Below are 21,940 nucleotides of genomic sequence, written 5' to 3'. Positions count from 1 at the left end.
AATAAAAATTCCTGGGCGTGACAAGAATGTTTCAGCTTACGAACTCCTCTGAAGGTTATCTAACTTGCCTGTACAGGTTTGTCTGGCCACATGTGATTGTTTACAGCCTCCAAATCGTGAGAGGCACAAGATGTTTTAGACTTACTAAAGGTAGATTCTTTTGGGAAGTTAGAAATTGTTAGTATAGTGGGTTGGTTAGGAATTATATTAGTGAAGGGTTTTTCATTTGTTGTGCCAATAATTGCTGCTAATTGCCTGCCCTGGGTGTGACAAGGGTGTCTCAGGTCAAAGCTCTCTGCCTGCAGACTAGCTTGTGTGACAGGATTATCCATGCTCCTGCCACTAAGCACATGATTGTTTACTACCTCTCAATCATAAACAGCACAGAGAGTTTGGAGTATTTTGAAAATCTTAATTAGCATAGGACTTTTCTCATTGTTGAGTCAATGATTGCCGCCAGGCCTCCGTATCCTTAGGCACCTGGGAATATATTAACGTATTTGGAATATAGAAAAGGAAATATAATAGTTTTTGATGTTAGCAATACTAGACTTTTTGAGTTAATGAATTTTCTCTTTTGTAATAGATCACTGTACTTTCTTATAAATCACTGTGTCCTTGCTATGTAAAAATGTAACTTTATCACTATCTTAAGACTGAATAAATCTTAAGGGGAACATTGGTGAAGGGTTTTCATTTGTTGGGCTGATCTTTGCTGCTAAATCTCCATATTCCCTGCCCTTATAATGAATATAACTAGCATATAGTAGAAATAAGTATTAACCTTTAAGATTAATCATGTTAACCTTAGATTAAATAAATTCCTGTCTTGATTGTAACCCACTACACCCTCACCCTATAGGAATGCAACTTTATTTAGAGGGTGGTCCCTGGTTTCAGAAAAAACACCCTTGGAAAAAATAAGTTTTCTGGTTAACTGACTGTTATTAGAAAGAAAGGGTCGTAAAATGTCAGCAGGCTTTATGGCCAGAAGATGATGTAAAACCCCTAAGACCTTTTTTTAATACATTTATGTGAAGCACCTGATTTTGATAAAGGTCAGGATGCTGACTCCCGCGTGACTTTAAAATTTCCATTTGTCTTTATGTGTAACAAAAGGTATATAAGCAAACCTAAAAAATAAAGAAATCGGATCAGTTTCTGGAAAGACTGATTCCCCCATGTCGTTTCTTTCTTGCTCGCTGTTTTTCTGGCTGAATTCCCATCTGGAGCATGGGTGCTCACCCCGTCTACTTACTTGCCCCGGCTTTTAAGTTCCACGCGAGAAGGAGCCCAAGGAGGGGCACCTTCTGATATTCAAGTGGCAGTGGTGGCCCAACGTAGATGGTGCAAATTCCTTGTCTTGGAATTTTATTGGTATCCCACGTAAAGCAAGTTATTCTGCCTCTTTTTCTCCACTAATATTTCCTACTACACTATCCGTTTCTAATCTCTCTCTATATCTGTAATTAAATAAGTTTTTTCCTAGGACACTGATACCGTCTCCCCTTCGAATTACCCTGGATTCACTGGGGCTGGACCCTGGCATCTGCATGTGAGTCTTCCTCTGTGGTTCGCTCCTGAGCCTGCCCTGGCGGGCTTGGGTTTGCCTCTGTGAAGGCCACATGTGGAAGTGGTGCAGCTGCTTGGGTTGCAGGTGTTTTGGCAGCACCAGGTACTCAGGGCAGTTGGCAGCTAGGGCAGCAGGAAATATAGTGCTCTAAAAGGGTGTGGCAACCAGTACTGGCCAATACTGGAGAAGGAAATTGCAACCCACTCCAGTATTCTTGCCTAGAGAATCCTGTGGACAGAGGAGCCTGGTGGGCTGCTGTCCATAGGGTTGCACAAAGTCAAACACGACTGAAGTGACTTAGCAGCAGCAGCATTGGCCAGTACATTCCAGCATTCTTGCCTGGAGAATACCCTTCCTTGACAGAGAAGCCTGGCAGGCCACAGTCTACAGGGTTGCAAAGAGTTGGACACTACTGAAGCGACCGTGTGTGTGTAGATGCAAGACCTTTCCTGTCTGTGGCAGCTCTGCCCCAGTGAGAGTTGAGCATGAAGGTGGTACAGCTGATTGGCTTGCAGGGACCCTGGCAGTGCCAAGTGTGCAGGGAGACAGACTGCCTCCACCACAGGAGTTATGGCCCTCTCAGTCTTTTATTGAGCCTCTTGTAGCTGGCAATCAGAAGGCCTCTTGGCCAGTATTTCTCAGTAGCTCCACCCTGAAATTCAAGCCCTTGAGAGGGCTCCCTGGCCTGAGGTCCTTCTCTATTGTTCCAAATGTCAGGCACATAGACAGCCCCCCTGGCTGGGGTCCTACTCTGTAGTTCAGGCACATTAGGCACTAAAAGGGCACCCTTGGTGGGTCCTACTCTGTAGTTCAGTGTATCAAGCATTTGACGGGCCAGCCTCTCTATTGTTCAGCTGCCGGATGCTGGCTGTGTGGGGAAAGAGAAACTGTGGTGATGGTTCCACCCACTACATGTGACTCAGCAGTATCGCCTTGCTTCCATGGCTGCCTGGCTTTCCTCCACAGGCATTTCCCACCACAATCTTCTCCCTCACATTGCCTCCATCCATCTCTCTGCAGTCAACAGCAGCCCTCGCCCTGAGATTGCTCCACAATCCCTAAAGTTCAGCTGCCATCCATTGTGCCTTCCAGGGGATCTGCCATCCCCATCCGGGGTATGTATGGTTGTGGCAAGGACTGTCTGACTCTCATTCCATTTAGGCTGCCACAGATCAGCTGTTCCACTCTCAGCCTTAACTGTTTCTCCTCTGATTCATACAATTGCCCCAGTCTGAGGATTGGACCCCTGCTTCAGTTCCCCCATCTGCCGAGGGCAGGTCCATTCCTACTAACACTCCTGTTTTTCCCCCTATTCCTTTGCCCTACCAAGTTTTCCGTGGGTCTATATATTCTTTTTGGTTGGTCAGGTACTCCTGTTTGCTCTTAACAGCTGCTCTGCATGCCCTTCTGTGTCTGAAGGTGTATTCCTGATGTATCCATGGAGAGAGATCCATGCTATCTCCATCATCCATGCTAACTCCACATCCAGCTACTCCTCCGCCAAATTGTTCCCTCTTTCTCTCTTTTTTTTTTTTTTTTTTAAGAAGGAATAATCATTCTTACTTGATGGTGTTTCCTTGATGTTAAATTATGTAGAACAGTATGTGTATTGCCTATAGAATTATTTCTATCATAAAATAATTCAAAGCTGAACTGTACTTGGTGCTTCTATAAATATTAGTTCCCATCTCCCCAGTAGTGCTTATTTTTTATCTCCCTACCTGTGATGGTGATATCTCCTTATTTTAAACTGCAAGTCTTAGTGTAGTCTTGTGACTTTATCTCTCTTTCAAAAGAAACACAGAGGCAGATTATTTATTGCCTCTGTGAATTTCCAGCTATATGAGTCCTTCTAAAACCCTATATACATCCATATCCCTCAAGAATATCAGGGATGAAATATAATCTTTTAAGAAGTATACAAACAAGTCTCTCACTTCATTATGGTCAATGCATAGGTAGAAATGGAAGCTTGCTGCTAAGTCGCTTCAGTCGCATCCGACTCTGTGCAACCCCATAGACGGCAGCCCACCAGGCTCCCCCGTCCCTGGGATTCCCCAGGCAAGAACACTGGAGTGGGTTGCCATTTCCTTCTCCAATGCATGCAAGTGAAAAGTGAAAGTGAAGTTGCTCAGTCGTTCCCAACTCTTAGCGACCTCATGGACTGCAGCCTACCAGGCTCCTCCATCCATGGGATTTTCCAGGCAATAGTACTGGAGTGGGTTGTCATTGCCTTCTCCAAATACCTTATATCTAACTATGTAAACTTCATAACACCCACAAACTGTTATATGAATTATGTTCTATCTTTATGCATTGATAAAATATCTTAATAATAAAAAATTTAATTGGTGATTTTATATGATTAAAACAAAGGATAATATTAAAAACTATTGAGTTTAATATTTATTGCACATGTCTGCATATTTTGTTTATGAGGTACTGATGTTTGGATGAGTGATTAAAGAAAAGACATGTAATGTATTTGTTTCATAAAAGTCATACATTTGTTCCATAAAACATTTTTATCGCCTTCATTTCAACAAAATCACTAATTATGTGGTAAAAATCAAGATTTCTATACTATTTATGTTCTATGGATAGCAATGCCTTCTTAGGCAACCATTACTAAGTCTTTGAAATTTTTTATTTGTTTTATTGATGAACTAAAGAATTTAGAAAGTTTCTTCTGCTGAACTGGGAGCAACTAGATTTCTCAATGAAATTCTTAAAGCCATACTTAAATTTAAAATGAGCAAATAATTTTAGATGTCGTGATTAGTCTTGATGTCATTGTTGTTTAGTTGATAAGTCATGTCAGACACTTTTGTGGACCCCCATGGCCTCCATGGACTGCAGCCTGCCCAGTTCCTCTGTCCATGGGATTTCCCAGGCAAGAATACTGGAGTGGGTTGTCATTTCCTTCTCTAGCAGAACTTCCCAACCCAGGGATCAAACTTGTGCCTCCTGGATTGCAGGCAGATTCTTTACCACTGAGCCATCAGGATAATGTAATCATATATGCTAAACTATTAGTAAGCAGAAAATATTAAGATATTTTGATTACATTATTTAACTTTCTACAACTTTGCTTTAAAAAAATTGGAGTACAATTGTTTTACAATGTTTTTAGTTTCTGCTGTACAACAACATGAATTAGCTATAAGTGTACATATATAAGTTTGGGTGAACTCCAGGAGTTGGTGATAGACAGGGAGGCCTGGTGTGCTGCAATTCATGGGATCGCAAAGAGCCAGACACGACTGAGCGACTGAACTGAACTGAACTATACATATATCCTCTCCCTCTTGAGCCTCCCTCCCACCACCATTCCACTCCTCTTTACCTTACTTTTGACAAACTCTTAAAGCACTATCTCCATCCACACATAAAAAGTATCACACTTCACATATGTTGTCTAGATTATGTATGTGCATATGTGGGTTCAGTCCTTGTGTCAGGAAGATCCCCTGGAGAAGGAAATGACTACACACTTGCCTGGGAAATCACATGAACAGAGGAGCCTGGTGGGCTACAGTTCATGATTTGCAGGAGTCAGACACAACTTAGCAACTGAACAGCAACAACAACAGGACTAGATATTTGGAGTTATGAGTCATACTGCACCCACCCTAGTGCTAGATCCTGAGTAGCAGGGACACTCATGAGCATCTCAATGCATTCATTTTCTGTGTGCTTGTGGTATGTGGGGCCATCTACAGTACATTTCCTAAGGACAGGGATCCCTGTAAGGAAGAGTGGTATAATTTTAATAAAGTAGTCAGAATAGCTTGTGAAGAAGGTAATGGAGGAAAAAATTACAAACAAGTAGAGTGAGCCATGTGACTGTAAGAGAAAAGAAAATTTCAGACTAGGGGAATAGCCCGAGCAAACATTGTAAGGCTGGAAGTATGATAGAAGCATTGACAAATTAGTGTAAATGCCAGTAAGGCTGAATAAAGGGTAAAGTGAGTAAAGAGGTGGGTTATTGGAAAAACGCCCCCTGGAGTGTTCAAATCAGAGCATTGGCAGGATTTCACTAAGTGCCGGAGCACAGAAGCCAGAGTCATCTTTTTAAAGCACAGCTTGAATCATCCCACCTCTTCTCCAACCTTTAATAATTCCCTACCACCTAGAAAGCCTTCCCTAGTGGCTCAGACAGTAAAGAATCTGCCTGCATGCAGGAGACCTGGGTTTGATCCCTTGGTTGGGAAGATCCCCTGGAGAAAGGAATGACTACCCACTCCAGTATTTTTGCCTGGAGAATTCTATGGACAGAGGAGCCTGGCAGGCTACAGGCCATGGGGTTGCACACAGTCAAACACAGCTGAGCGACTAACACCTAGAAAAATAAAAGTTCATTCTCCTCTGCTGTTAACACTCCCAGCTCACTATTTGATTTTTTTTTAAATTTGTTCTTTCCAAAATATTTCTACATATTTTGTATTTTGTCCATGTGACTCTAATCAAGAACTTTCTCCAACTAAAATGTTTCATTCCTGTGTTTGTGAATGTCTTCTGCAAACCTCACCTCCCCAAAGGCAATATTCTCTAAAACTCTCAGCCAAAAACAGTAACTACCATTCAGAGAGCTTGGCATTTACATCCTTTATAGCAGTTATCATCTTCTACCCTTTATCAGGATTATTATGCTCATGACTCAGCTCTTTTACTATTGAGACAAGAATGCTGCTCCATTTACCTGTGAATTTATCTCACACACATTGCGCTTAATATATTCTCAGTAAATGTTCTTGAGGAAATGAATGATGAAAAGTCTTCTCTTCAGTTTACATCAATATGAAGACTAGATAATGGTTAATGCTGTAGAGTGCAAGTAAAGGGCTCTTTAGCATCTGATTCTAGACCAAGATCCCAGATATGAAGTCCTTTTTGCATTTCTGAGAGTGTGTCCTGATGTGTGGAAGATAACTCTTTATTGACCTGAGAAAGCTATAAATAGGAATTGATTTTTGAAATAACCTAAAATTCAGTATCTGACATGCTATAACAAATACAATGCTAAAATATGTCTCAATCCAATGCAGACTTAGAGGCAAATTTCACAAAACACTATCTTGCATTGCATGCACGCAAAGTTGCTTTAGTTGTGACCGACTCTTTTTGACCCTACCAGGCTGTAGCCCACCAGACTCACTGTCCATGGGATTTTCCAGGCAAGAATATTGGAATGGGCTGCCGTTTATTTCTCCAGGGAATCTTCCTGATCCAGGGATCAAACCTGTGCATCAGCAAATTCTAAAAATGCAGTAATTGTATATTTATAATGGAATTAGATCCTTGAAAGAACTTCTTTACTAAGGCTTTTTTGCATTTTCCTTTTTGAATTGCTTTTCTATACAAGTGTACAAAAATGATATAATTCAATTAATTATTTTGTATATTCATAATAGTGTTAGGTTTATAACTACTGCTTTGTTATAAAAAGACATTTAATATGACAAAAATTTCATAGCTCTACAAATTTTGACTATTTGTTATAGTTATGGATTTAAATTTTAAGTATTATATCTAGATTTGTAGAATTTTCTCTCTAGTTCCAGACTCCATATTTTGTTCTTTAGAATACTGACTATTTTTTCTGTAGCTGAGCTGAGTCACTTTTGTTACCCATCAGTTCAGTTCAGTTCAGTCGCACAGTTGTGTCTGACTCTTTGCAACCCTATGAATCGTAGCACGCCAGGCCTCCCTGTTCATCACCAACTCCCAGAGTTCACTCAGACTCATGTCCATCAAGTCCGTGATGCCATCCAGCCATCTCATCCTCTGTCATCCCCTTCTCCTCCTGCCCCCAACCCCTCCCAGCATCAGAGTCTTTTCCAATGAGTCAACTCTTTGCATGAGATGGCCAAAGTACTGGAGTTTCAGCTTCAGCATCATTCCTTCCAAAAAAATCCCAGGGCTGATCTCCTTCAGAATGGACTGGTTGGATCTCCTTGCATTCCAAGGGACCCTCAGGAGTCTTCTCCAACACCACAGTTCACAAGGATCAGTTCTTCGGTGCTCAGTCTTCTTCACAGTCCAACTCACATCCATACATGACCTCAGGAAAAACCATAGCTTTGACTAGACGGACCTTAGTTGGCAATGTCTCTGCTTTTGAATATGCTATCTAGGTTTGTCACAACTTTTCTTCCAAGGAGTAAGCTTCTTTTAATTTCATGGCTGCAGTCACCCATACCAAGATTTTAATTCACCCATCTTTCCTTAAGGAAACAAAGTCATCCAGTCCAGATGCATTTGGATTTTGTTAACTAAGTGGAAATGTGTTTCATTGCTCCAAGTAGTATAGTGAATCATATCATTGTGCTTATTCTTTTAAAGGTAATTTTCCCTAGACACCATACACTCATCAGTTCAGTTCAGTCGCTCAGTTGTGTCTGACTCTTCGCATCCCCATTGACCATAGCACATCAGGCCTCTCTGTCCATCACCAACTCCTGGAGTTTACTTAAACTCATCTCCATGGAAACAGTGATGCCATCCAACCATCTCATCCTCTGTCATCCCCTTCTCCTCCTGCCTCCAATCTTTCCCAGAATCAGGGTCTTTTCAGATGATTCAGCTCTTTGCATCAGGTGGCCAAAGTATTGGAGTTTCAGCTTCAACATCAGTCCTCCCAATGAACACTCAAGACTGACCTTTAGGATGGACTGGTTGGATCTCCTTGCAATCCAAGGGACTCTCAAGAGTCTTCTTCAACACATTTCAAAAGCATCAATTCTTCAGTGCTCAGCTTTTTTTTAAGTCCAACACTCATATCCATACATGACTACTGGAAAAACCATAGAGATGGACCTTTGTTGGCAAAGAAATGTCTCTGCTTTTTAATATGCTGTCTAGGTTGGTCATAACTTTCCTTCCAAGGAGTAAGCGTCTTTTAAATTTCATGGCTGCAGTCACCATCTGCAGTGATACACTCATATAATACTATTAATGAAAAAAAAACACAATATTATACAGAGTTATTTCAGTAAAGTGGAGTGTTTGGAAAACTCAAGACCAGTTGCTGTTTAACGTATTGAGAGATGATAGCTTAAATGACATCCAAAATGATGGAGCATTTGTTTCCGGTGAGGAATAAAGTGAACAATTCAAATTAGAAGAGAAATGCCATGAAAGGACAAGGTTATAAGAAGACAAACTGTCAGAGAGAAAGAGCAAATAATAGTCTCAAAATAAAGAAATAGTTCTTAGGGATACCAAAGTCCACTTGCACCAAACTGAAAATTTTCTGCCAAAAGTGACAAGATACTGTTCAGATTTTAATCTCTTTGTGAATACATGTTTTAAACTCCTTTAGATGTATTAGTTGCCTAATAGAATATTTCAGATGAGAGGTTTCTATCAGTCAACATGCAATTCAGCATCAGCACACTTAGAAATTGAAACACCCCTTTCACTTGGGTGAAATTGTAAAAGCTGAGAGAATGGAGCATAACTGAACATAATAGTGAAGAATAGGTCATCAACCATTGTTCAATCTATCACTAGTCTATTAAGACAGTACTGAATAGTGATATACTGTAATTATTTCTTTTTCCCACCTAGTTGCTGATGATATATATATTTTCTTGTCTCTTTCCCTTGCTCTCTTCCCAGAGTAGTTTTTGTTTGTTTGTTTTTAAACCAATATCCTTTGCCTGGGGTCCTGATTCTCAGTCAGTATTTTCCATTTGAACCTGGAGGTCAATGAGGATGATGAGAATGGGATGAAACAGGTGGTATTTCAGATCCTCTAGGCCTCAGAGTGAAATATTAATATTTACAAAGAAAGCACATGTCTTCCTTGCTAATATTGATTAGCTCTCATCATATAAATTCGATGAACAATTATGCTGAGTCTTCCTTGCTTTTCTCTATTGTACTACAGATTTGGTTCTATAATTCTAAATGTGGTACGTGCCAGGACTTCAGAAAAGGATTCCACTCCAGAATGGAGAGAAAAATCTATCCAGTCACATGTCTTTTAAATGCCTTACTGATTAAAAGAAATATTTACAGTTCCTGCTGGGTAAAGCAAATAGCTGTGAGAGCTTTCAGTCATTATTTTAGACATTTTAATATTGTTTTACAATATCATAAAGATTAATATTGATACCATTGAATTGACTAGATGATTATCCTCACTTTCTGTTTAAATATAACCCTTCCCTCCAATGCATCGGTTTTAAGAAATGGAAAAATAACTTCAAGAAAAGACAAGGATTGAAGCAGTTGTAAACTGATTGCTATTAAGTCACCTTTAAGAAAAATTACTTGTATTTCATTTCTTTAAGAGAATGTAAAATTACATATTGAAATAAATAATTCACTCTTTTCCAAAAAAAAATTTCCTTTCATTTTGTTCTAAGTAAGAGAACTTTACATAAAATGATTTACCAGGAAGAGATAACTCAATGAACAATAGAATTAGAGGTAGAGATCTTGGATTTTCCTTTCCATACTAACACTAGTCTTCTCTGCAACCTTAAAACTATAGGTCATTCTCAACTTGGTGAGTTCTTTAAACGAAAACTCAAGAGGTTTGATTACTTCATTGCTTTGTGGGCCTCCTACTTAAAAATCCCAGTTTGCACATAAGAATCTCAGAGTGGTAAATAGTGGGATGTGGGGGAAGTAATAGGTTCAGTTCAGTTCAGTCGCTCAGTCATGTCCGACTCTTTGTGACCACATGAAGTACAGCACGCCAGGCCTCCCTGTTCATCACCAGTTCCCGGAGTTCACTCAGACTCATGTCCATCGAGTCAGTGATGCCATCCAGGCATCTCATCCTCTGTCGTCCCCTTCTCCTTCTGCCCCCAATCCCTCCCAGGATCAGAATCTTTTCCAATGAGACAACTCTTCGCATGAGGTGGCCAAAGTACTGGAGTTTCAGCTTTAGCATCATTCCTTCCAAAAAAATCCCAGGGCTGATCTCCTTCAGAATGGACTGGTTGGATCTCCTTGCAGTCCAAGGGACTCTCAAGAGTCTTCTCCAACACCACAGTTCAAAAGCATCAATTCTTCAGCGCTCAGCTTTTTCACAGTCCAAGTTTCACATCCGTACATGACCACAGGAAAAACCATAGCCTTGACTAGATGGACCTTTGTTGGCAAAGTAATGTCTCTGCTTTTGAATATGCTGTCTAGGTTGGTCATAACTTTTCTTCCAAGGACTAAGAGTCTTTTACTTCCATGGTTGCAGATGGTGAATTTAATCCTCACATCAAAAAATGCAACTTCAAGTTATTCTAATGCATTTTGGGACTTCATACATAAATTTTTGTTTAAATCCCACCACTAAAACTGTTTAAAAAACAGAATTTTCTTGAAAGTTTAGTTTAGTTTACATTTATTTTCTTCATGAATTAGCATACAAAATGGGTGTGTGATAGCAACAAACTTTGTTAAGGTAGAAAAAACAAAGGGAATAATAAAAAGCCATTTTCAGTATAAATAAAGAATAAGTCTTATAAACTCTTTTCTACTTTTTCTAAATATTTTATTTCATAAAAAATTTTCATGGTCAAATTAACTTAGAGACTGTTCATCATTGACTAAAGACATTGGTGAATCTTTTATATTTAGTTCAGCACAGTTTTCCCAGTTTTGTTAGATGACAGACAACTGATCTTCCTTTTAGGATGATATCTGTTACTCATTTACAGAAACATGAAGCCATATGGAAATGGAAGTCAACCAGAAAGAAGATACTTGATTTTCCACTGTCTCTGCAGCAATATTTGGTGAAATCATTCAGAACATTAGTGAGCTTTACATTCCCTTATTTTCTGACATGAATATCTTGGATTTCTACTACAGTGCTCATGCCAAATATTGCCTGACATACACAGAAGCTTTCAATATTGGTAAAAGATGACAATGCAGAAAACATTATACAGGACTGTAGAATGAACAAATAATTGTGAGTTTCTTTTCACAATGTATCTTTTTAATAATAGGAATGGAGTCTATTCACAGATTAGAAAAATGCTTAGTTACCATAGGAAGGATATATGCTCATTAATAAAGAAAAGTGAACTAAAGACTTCAAATGAGAAAATTTCATTAATTAGTGGTTTCACAAAGTATTGATTGGTCTTACTAACTTAAAAATATTGGAAACTTTTAGCTATTAATCTAATTGCATGTTATTTTAACTGAGTTTGTTTTTTGCATATGTGCCATGCAATGGTATTATTTTTGTATAAACTAATATAAAATATTATGGTTGTGAATTGAGTTAATCTATATTAGCAAAATTGGTAGAAATAAATAAAATTTGATATCAAGAGGTCATAAATTATATTCTTCATGATTCAATATTTTATATGTAATGAGTAGCCAAGCATGAATAATATTTAAAACACTTTATTTAAAAAAATCTTCAGATTACAAGAAGAAATAGTAGAAGACATTAGATATTTTTTCTACCTTTAAAAAGAAATCATACATTGCATGTTTTAAAACAATAGATTAAGGTATAGCACACACAGAGAAGGCGATGGCAATCCACTCCAGTACTCTTGCCTGGCAAATCCCATGGATGGAGGAGGCTGGTAGGCTGCTGTTGATGAGGTCGCTAGGAGTCGGACACGAGTGAGCAACTTCACTTTCACTTTTCACTTTCTTGCTTTGGAGAAGAAAATGGGAACCCACTCCAGTATTCTTGCCTGGAGAATCCCAGGGACGGGGGAGCCTGGTGGGCTGCCGTCTATGCGGTCGCACAGAGTCAGACACGACTAAAGCAGCAGCAGCAGCAGCAGCAGCAGCATAGCACACAGGGTAAAACGCTTGAAGGTTAAGCCTACAGATTTGGTAAGTTTTTAAATTATGTTAGCACCCAAATAACCACATGTAAGAACAAGATACAGAAACTTTCTAGCACCCAACAAGCAACATAACAGCCTATTTCTAGTGGATATCTACCTGCAAAACCACTAAATTCTGATTTAGTAAACCACCATTATTCTGATTTCTTTCCATGGGTTAGAATGAAAATGAGCTTCCCTGGTAGCTCAGCTGGTAAAGAATCTGCCTGCAATGCAGAAGACCCCTGCTCAATTCCTGAGTTAGGAAGATCCCCTGGAGAAAGGATAGGCTACCCAATCCAGTATTCTTGGGCTTCCCTGGTGGCTCTGCTGCTAAAGAATCCACCTCAATGCTGGAGACCTGGGTTCAATCCTTGGGTTGGGAAGATCCCCTGGAGAAGGGAAAGGCTATTCACTTCAGTATTTTGGCCTGGAGAATTCCATGGGCTGTATAGTCCATGGGGTTGCAAAGAGTCAGACATGACTGAGCAACTTTCACTAAACAATGAAAATATAAAAGCTACCATAGACATTCCTGAGCATGTGTTTTATAGGACACATACATCACTAGAAGTTAAATTTCTTGGTCATAGATAGGCATAGATGTACCATAATAAGCAATGGCAAAAAGTGACTTTAGTGGATGCTATATTTTTATTAAAGAAAAGACCTTGTGAATCAGTGGTACCACATTTATGGGTACTTGAGAGCATACATAACTTGTGCTCCTTATGTTATTTAATTGACAAGGACCAAGGGACAAAGGACATGTTAAAATTCACATAGCTCACAAATGCAGGATCTTGATCTGAGACCCCACTTCCTGCTTCTGCCCTCCACACCTGACCTATTTCTACATACCTTCCTTTAAGCAACAGCATGACACATGGATGGACCTGGAACTTCACAGACAGGACAGCTTGCATTCAAATTTGTCCTCGGCAAACTTCCAGTTCCACCTTGATCTTTATCCTTGGATCTAATACAACAACTTTCAAAGTACTTTGAAAATTAAATTAGTTAATATACACAAAGGTCTGAAATGAAATAAGATCTCAGAATTGATAGTTCTTATACTGCCTTCTGGTTTCCCTGGTGGCTCAGTGGTAAAGAATCTGCCAGCAATGCAGGAGACCCAGATTCAATTCCTGGGTTGGGAAGATCCCCTGGTGGAGGGCACAGCAACACACTCCAGTACTCTTGCCTGGAGAATTCCTTGGACAGAGGAGCCTGGCGGGCTACAGTCCATGCGGTTGTAAAGAGTTAGACATGATGGACGTGACTAGGAAACAGCAGCATACTGCATTCTACTGCTTCCTGAATTAGAAGCTTCCCTGGGCACATTATTTAAGACTTTAGAGTCCATGATTCTTTCTAAGTTTACTATTGTCATTTTTGTTTTTTCATGATTCTTTATTTTTTAAATGGTCATAATTTGATTGCCTCTGCTAACCTCATGTAACTTCTATGAGAATTAACTGATAATACAGCAAAAATGGTTTCTCACCTCGTGCAAGGAAGACTGACATTTGGGAAATTAAAAACATTAGATCAGGGTCGGGGGGGGGGAACAAAAGTTATTTATCAACTATACATGTAAAATTTAATCTGTATTTTTCAGTCTTTGATTTTAGGTCAAGGCTTTTCATTTGGCTAAGGGTCTACTGTGGCTTTGATGCTATCTTTTGTGTATAGAAAACACACACAGGAGGCTAGTGAAAATGTTGGAGTAGCGACCTCTGGGGGCTGTCCTTCCCCAGAAAAGTCCTAAAAGTTTGTCAGAAACTGTTGAGTAACCTTACTGAAATGCAGAACATAGTCAGAGGTTTTCAGCAACTAAGAGGATGTGTAGGAGGAGAAAGGCCACAGAAACAGCATAGAAAATATTAGCATCATTTTAGCTAACCTAGATATGCCCTCTCCCCTGGGGGAAAAGCGATCTTGAAGTTGACAGCCTGTCCTTAGAATGGGTACAGAGTAGATCTGCTTCCCAGGGAACTGTGGTATCTGTTTTTATCTCATGGGGAGTTTCCTGAAGGACTGCTAAATGGAGTTTCCCTCTGTTTTGCCTAATTTGGAACTCTATCAAGGGTGAACAGTTCCACTGTCCTCAAAAAAAAAAAAAAAGAAGAAGAAAGAAAGAAAGCTATTGCAGCCTGGAATGAAAAATAACAGTTGGGGTTAACAATCAGTTCAGTTCAGTTCAGTTGCTCAGTCGTGTCAGACTCTTTGCGACTCCGTGAATCGCAGCACGCCAGGCCTCCCTGTCCATCACCAACTCCCGGAGTTCACTCAGACTCACGTCCATCGAGTCCCTGAAGCCATTCAGCCATCTCATCCTCTGTCGTCCCCTTCTCCTCCTTCCCCCAATCCCTCCCAGCATCAGAGTCTTTTCCAATGAGTCAACTGTTCGCATGAGGTGCCCAGAGTACTGGAGTTTCAGCTTCAGCATCATTCCCTCCAAAGAAATCCCAGGGCTGATCTCCTTCAGAATGGACTGATTGGATCTCTTTGCAGTTCAAGGGACTCTCAAGAGTCTTCTCCAACACCACAGTTCAAAAGCATCAATTATATACCAAAACCCTGGGAAGAAAAGCTGAGTAGTGAGGTTTTGATGGAAAGAATAATGACTTTGAAAAATAATTACACAGAGGAACATATAAAGCTACATAAATGCTCAGGACAGGACACATATTCAGAAAAAATGTGAGGAGTCCACAAACTTTCAAATGGAGCCTACCTCTAGGCCCAGGGCAAGCTGGAAGTGCAAACTAAAAGTTGTAAACAGCCAGGAGAAATGTTGAAAGAAGGCACAGCACAGGGCCAATCCAAAAAGACTTGCTTGGTGATTTATTATTTTTTTTTTATTGCTTGCACATTATAATAGTCAAAATGTCCACTTTTCAACAAAAAATTATGAAGCATGCAAAGAAACAAATATTGCCGATCCACAGGAGGAAAAAAAGAATTGAACAGAAACAATCTTGAGGAAGTACAAATATTGGATTTACTCATAAGACTTTAAATCAACTCTCTTAAATATACTCAAGAAGCTAAAGGACATAACAAAATAAATAAAGGAAATAGGTAAATAATGACTCATAAAACAAAGAATATCAATAAAGAGAACCTGTAAAAAGGAATCAAATATAAATTACAGAATAGAAGAGCACAATAGTTGATATGTAAAAGCCATTATAGGGTTTTAGCAGCAGATTTGAGCAGACAGATGAAAGAATCAGCAAAGTCAATAACAGGTCAAATGAAATCGTCCAGTTAAAAGAACAGAAAGTTCTTACAAAGCACACAAATTAGCTTTTAAAATAAGCAACACTCACTTTTTGCACTTTTATGAGTTTTCATAGAATTTAGTTAAAATATTTAATTATATATGTTAAAAATATTTATAGAGACATATGACAGGAATAAATAGCTTGGAGAAGAAACTCAAGTTATTTATGCTAACAGAAGCAGAGATATGTGAGTGTGTAGTAAACATGCTGCTACCAAGAGTACTTAGCTACCACAGGCATCTTTCACTATATTTTTAAAGAGAGAATCAGGATTGTGGGTAATCCAGGAAGTCGGTTGGAAGAGTCTTCATTGTGGTTAATATTTGTATAGTGAGTTTTGGTTTACAAAATCTTTCGTCTTTGACTTTCTTTATGCAAAGACCTTCTCTATATTGTTCGTAACTGAGTCTACAGTGCCTATAAATAATAGCCCTCAGTAAATATTTGTGACCAAAAAAGGACTCAACATAGGAGGAATAATTTAGGAGTGGGCAAGTGGGAGGTACAAGCTAGAATGTAAGATAGGCTCGAGGAAGTACCATATAGCAAGGGTAATAGAGCCAATATTTTGTAAATGCAAAGTAACTTCTTATTAATAAAATTGTATAAAAGAACTTAAAAGACTCAGCAAATGTGTTTTCTTCATTTAGCAAGACAGGGTAAAAAATGTGTGAAAGTATTTGAAAAGATATACACTTTATATAATAGGCTTCATAATAACGTATTTCTTTTTAGTTTTGCAGCCCATATCTTCCTGTAGTATCAATATATACCTGATTTAGAACATGAACTTTCAATCAGCAGTCACTTGAAACTTTTTTCTAATGAGTTTCACAGTTCTCTAAGAAAACAAGAAAAAGTGAATGGCACTTTTCATTATTTTGCAAGTTGGATTATGGTGCCAACACTTTACAAGGCATTAATAAGATGACGAAATTAAAGTAGAACTCACACATCATCATGTACTTGCATGTGCTAACTTTCTTTTGAATCTCAGCATTGCTTTATGAGCAATTTTGTTAAGGCTGACAACTGTCTAATATGATATGAGATATGAGTATATATTTTAGCTTACCAAATGCTAAGTGATATACTTATTGTAAAAAATAGTTTCCGTTCTTATCCTTGCTTTCCACTACTGAAATCTTTCTTTTAAAATGCCTGTTTTTCTTGAAACTTTGCTGTGTGGCCTGACCAAGTGTAAACTCTTGTTGGGGCAAGCGAGGGAGGAAAAACAAAATGAGTTTAGCTATTTCCACGTGAGGGAAACATATGCTTTGTATGTCCTTTACTTTAATGAATTAAGAACAGACATCTGATGTACCCTCAACATCCAGTGTGCCTGTCTTGGGGGCAGCATGGACAGTGTAAACATAAGAAGCCCTGAAACCAAAAAATATTGATTCCAGTAAAAACATTGCCACTTTTTTGGTGGTGTGATCGTGAATGTGTCCTACTACTGTGCTTGGACTTATTTTCCTTATTAGTCAATGTGAAAAATAATACTACTCATGTGGAAGCAGTAGTAAAATATGTGAAAGCAGTAAAATATTAGTCTGGTAGCTTTGGAAGATAATATTAATATTAGTTATTATCTTATAAGGTTTTCAAATATAAACATGAGGAATGTTCTGACTTCATGCACACACATGTCATTCTGATTTTAATCTCACTCTTCACTCCCACAAACTTTAATAGCTTTTGGTATGGTGAAACAGATGTGATTTTCCAAGTGCTGATAAGTTCCAAGTGCTGATAGCGGTTTTTGTTGTGAGCTGTGTGAGACTGATAGCCCTTTATTTTCAGAATCTATCCATATTTTGAGTTGAAAGAAAATAGAAAGAGAATAAAACACTTTTGTTGAGTCCTTTCTTGGTCACAGGTATTTACTTGGGACTGAATGTGTGCCAGGTACTATGTGGACACTCTGGACCCAGTTGTGAATGATTTAGACAAGGTCTTTGCATAAATAAATTTCACATAGCTAATGACAAAAGGTTTTGTAAACCAAAGCTCACTATACAAATATTAACCACAGTCAAAGCTCCTTCAACTTGAACTATGGGTAGATTCTGAAAATAAAGAGCTAGCAGTCTCTGCAGTGTATGGTTCATAGCAAAACCACTGCTGAACTAACGTACTGACCATTTCCCCAGAGGTGGGGCAGCCATTGCTTCAAGTGTTGGTCTGCCAATCCTGGGTCTTTGGCTAGTTTTCACTTTTAGTTGTAGTTTCTGCAAAAATCTTCAGCCTACTTTCAGATCTTTGGACTCACTGCTGTGTCTAAAAACTCCAACTTGCCTGGTTCTGGGATAGAAAATTTTCCATAAACTCATGGTCATTATTCTTTTTTCAGTCTTGCTTTGACTACCAATTTTGTCACCATCATCATGGTGGATGCAACAATTAACACAAAAACAAGTATAAAAATGCAGTGGGTTATTCAGCCATCTGTGTACAAATTGGGACTAGAGAGACATTCTTTTTCACAGGAAGACCACAAGGAAAGTCAAGTTTTACATAAGGTTGGCACTGTAAAAATATGTGAGCCTTAGTTTATTTTCTCCACAAAAGGACAGTTTCCCTCCCTGCTGCCTTGCTAATTCAACTGAGCATGACCCCTTCATATCCCAAGACACACAGACATCTACTCATTCTATGAGTCATGGTCTTCTCCTGATGCCAAGCAAGAACTTCATAAGGTAACACCTTTTTAAGAAAAAAAAGAAAAAGTAGCTAAATGGAATTTTCAGCAAATGATTTGACCTCATTTTCATAGGAATATTTAAAGCCTTCAGATGAGTTGTTTGAGAGATGGCCATTTTGAAGAAAGACATCCCAGAACAATTATATTATTGCAGTGGACTGAGTTTCAAGGGTGAAATTTACGTTAGTAGGACAGAATAAATGAGACGAACAGATTTTAGTCAGAGCACAATCCAACATCCATAAATGAAGTGCTACTCCAACCAACCTTATGGAAATAGCACAAGGAAGAAGTTTTACTTTCAGAAAACATTCAGACTTTCTACTGTAGCATTCTTAATAGGAATAGTAACAGTGAAACTCAAAGCATGATTCTACAAAACTCCGATTTGAATGCACAATTGCTTTGTTCTGTGAGTTTTAAGATATGTTACCTCCCTACAACTGAGCTTCTATTTTTACAAACCTAAAAGGACTGACTTTAAAATGTCTTTTTATTGAAAGCTTCTTTCAAAATATCATCAAGGAAATTAGATATTTAACAGAAACTCTATGTTCCTCTAAATACCTTATTAGAGAGTCCTCAAGCTCCTTCCTATTTCTTTCAGGAGAAGCAGGAAAGGAACAATTGAGCTAGAGCCAGACAATTCATTACATCAAGAACACACAAGATGCACAGATCAAAGCAAACTTTATCCTCTTCCAGTCTTTTCTACAGTACTCTCTGCTTTGTGAAAGTTAACACCTTTGGTTTTCTGAAGGATTTATTCAGTAGACAATTTACTCAAAGAAAAATGGGTATGTTTCCAAATCAGAGACATGGGGGTACAGACACTTCAAAGATGGAGCCCAGGGCAACTCAAGCTTTATTCCCCACCTACTTTTATTCTGGTCCTCCTTAGTGGCTCAAATGGTAAAGAATATGCCTGCAATGCAGGAGACCCAAGTTGGATCTCTGGGTTGGGAAGGTCCTCTGGAAAAGGGAATAGCAACCCACTCCGGTATTCTTGACTGGAGAATCCTATGGACAGAGGAGCCTGGCAGGCTACATTCCATAGGGTTGCAAAGAGTTGGACACAACTGAGCGATTAACACTTTCCTTACTTTTACTCTGAGTAGGAATAAAAATGTGGACAAAGACAAGACATCTTTCAAAGGCCAACACTGAGCTTGGGTTCCTATCAAAGAAGCTGATCAGGGTTCAAAACCTGAATAAATTTCACAAATCTTAGAGCCTTAACTCTTTGCTATGAAATTAAGGATTTCAACTCAAAACACATTTTATCATGGTGAATAGAAACTAAATACATTTGTTTTGTAAATTGAATGTCCAATTGATGATGAGTGAGACTTTTGTCAAATCAAGACACATCTTGATGAAGAATCAGGAAGTGCGAAGAGAAACAAGGACGTTTTAAAAGTACATGTTTTCTGACATAAGGACAGATAAAATACAACTGATTGATTCATATAAGAAGAAAAGGAAAACAATGAAAATGAAGCCTCTTTCCTGTGGCCATAAAGCTGAAAACGACAAACTTGGGGATAGTGAAGTATAAAAAAGAATGATGGAATTCAGTGACCAGTTAATAGCCATGGCACTTATCCTAAAGGAATGTCTGGAAAAATGTTTCCAGTGGAAGCTGGTGCATGACTGGGCCCCTAGTGAAAATGAAAGTAGGGAGCCCTTGCCAGCCAAGGGAGGAGCACGAGAGGGAACACTCCACTGGCCAGGAATTTCAGATGATGAAAGCTGAGCCGCCACACTCGACGCCAGGTCTGGGCCAGTCTGGAGGGAGAGGACGCCAAGCTGGAGTCCGAGCTGGTTGGAAAAAAAATACCCAAATCCAGAGTTTGAAAAAGCAAAACCAGAGAGGTCACTGCGGTACCCCTTACTCTAGCTTATGGATATCATGCTGGGACATTAAACTAATGCTATGGAAGAGCATATCTTTGATGATGTGACCCTAATGAAATTAAGGGATTTTTAAAAAAATCACTTTAAGCACTTTATTTATTCAAAGGATGTTCACTTAGAGCCTATATTTTGCTAACGCAAAGCTAGATTTCAGGAATAAAAAGATGAAGTCAGGACAAGAAATGTTTTCAATATACTAGTATATATCAAATAGATAGCTAACAAGGACCTACTGTATAGCACGGGGAGGTCTGCTCAAGATTCTATAATAATCTAAATGGGAAAACGATTTGGAAAAGAATAGACACGTGTATATGTAACTGAATCACTTTACTGTTCACCTGAAACTAATGCAGCATTTGTAAATCAACTATAGTTTTGTATAAAATAAAACTTTTTAAAAAAATTTAAAGAGACACAAACAGTATTATTAGAAACCATGAAGAAATCAAGATGAAAGTTACAGTTTGGATTTGGGAATTAGAAGTGGTGGGTGATTTTAGCAGGAGCAGTTTTAGTGTATGGTATGGTAAGGACAGAAGGAATAATGTAGTGAACTAAAAGATAATTTAGGAGTAGGTTCATAAAAAAGGAGTGTATGTAACTTCTCCATGTCCCTGGATGAAAGGAGGGAATTAGGGCAGAAACTAGAGGGGAGACAGGGCTCAGATAGGTTTGGTGTTTGTTATTGTTGTATTGTTGTCTTTTGAAAAGAAAATAGTAATTCAAATTGATAGCATTGTTTGATATATTATTTGATTTGCCACAATAGTTGTTCAGTCACTAAGTCATGTCTGACTCTTTGAAACTCCATAGACTGCAGCATGCCAGTTTCCTCTGTCCTCCACTATCTCCTTGAGTTTACTCAAATTCATGTCCATTAAGTTGGATCATTAACCATCTCATCCTCTGCTACCCCCTTCTCCTTTTGCCTTCAATCTTTCTCAGCATCAGGGGCTTTTCCAATGAGTTAGCTCTTTGCATCATGTGGCCAAAGGACTGGAGCCTCAGCTTCAGCAATAACCATTTCAATAAATATTTGGGTTTGATTTCCTTCAGAATTGACAGATTTGATCTCCTTGCAGGCCAAGGGACTCTCAGGAGTCTTCTCCAACACCACAGTTCAAAAGCATCAATTCTTTGGTGCTCAGTTTTCTTTATGGTCCAACTCACGCATCCATACATGACTGCTGGAAAAACCATAGCTTTGACTGTATGGATGTTTGTTGGCAAATAGCAATAGAGTAATGATAATTTGGGAGATCCCAGGTGGTGCTAGTAGTAAAGAACTCACCTGCCAATGCAGAAGACTTAAGAGACTCAGATTTGTTCCCTGGCTTGGGAAGACCCCTTGAAGATGGGCACAGCAGCCTACTCCAGTATTCTTGCCTGGGGAATCCCATGGATAGTGGAGCCTAGTGGGCTACAGTGCATAGGGTTGCACAGAGTGATACACAGGTAAAGCAACTTACCAGGTTCACAACGTAATTTAGACTTGGAAAAGACCCTAAAGATCACACACTTTTCACATTGTATAGCTGAAGAACTTAGGACCTGGAGTGTAGCCAATATTTTATAATAATTCCATTTATATAAATGGAGTATAATCTATAAAAATTTTGAATTGCTGTGTTGT

This window comes from Budorcas taxicolor, chromosome 9, assembly GCF_023091745.1.
Source record: "Budorcas taxicolor isolate Tak-1 chromosome 9, Takin1.1, whole genome shotgun sequence".
Lineage (NCBI taxonomy): Eukaryota > Metazoa > Chordata > Mammalia > Artiodactyla > Bovidae > Budorcas > Budorcas taxicolor.
The sequence above is the reverse complement of the archived record's forward strand: the minus strand, read 5'-3'. Positions refer to the sequence as shown.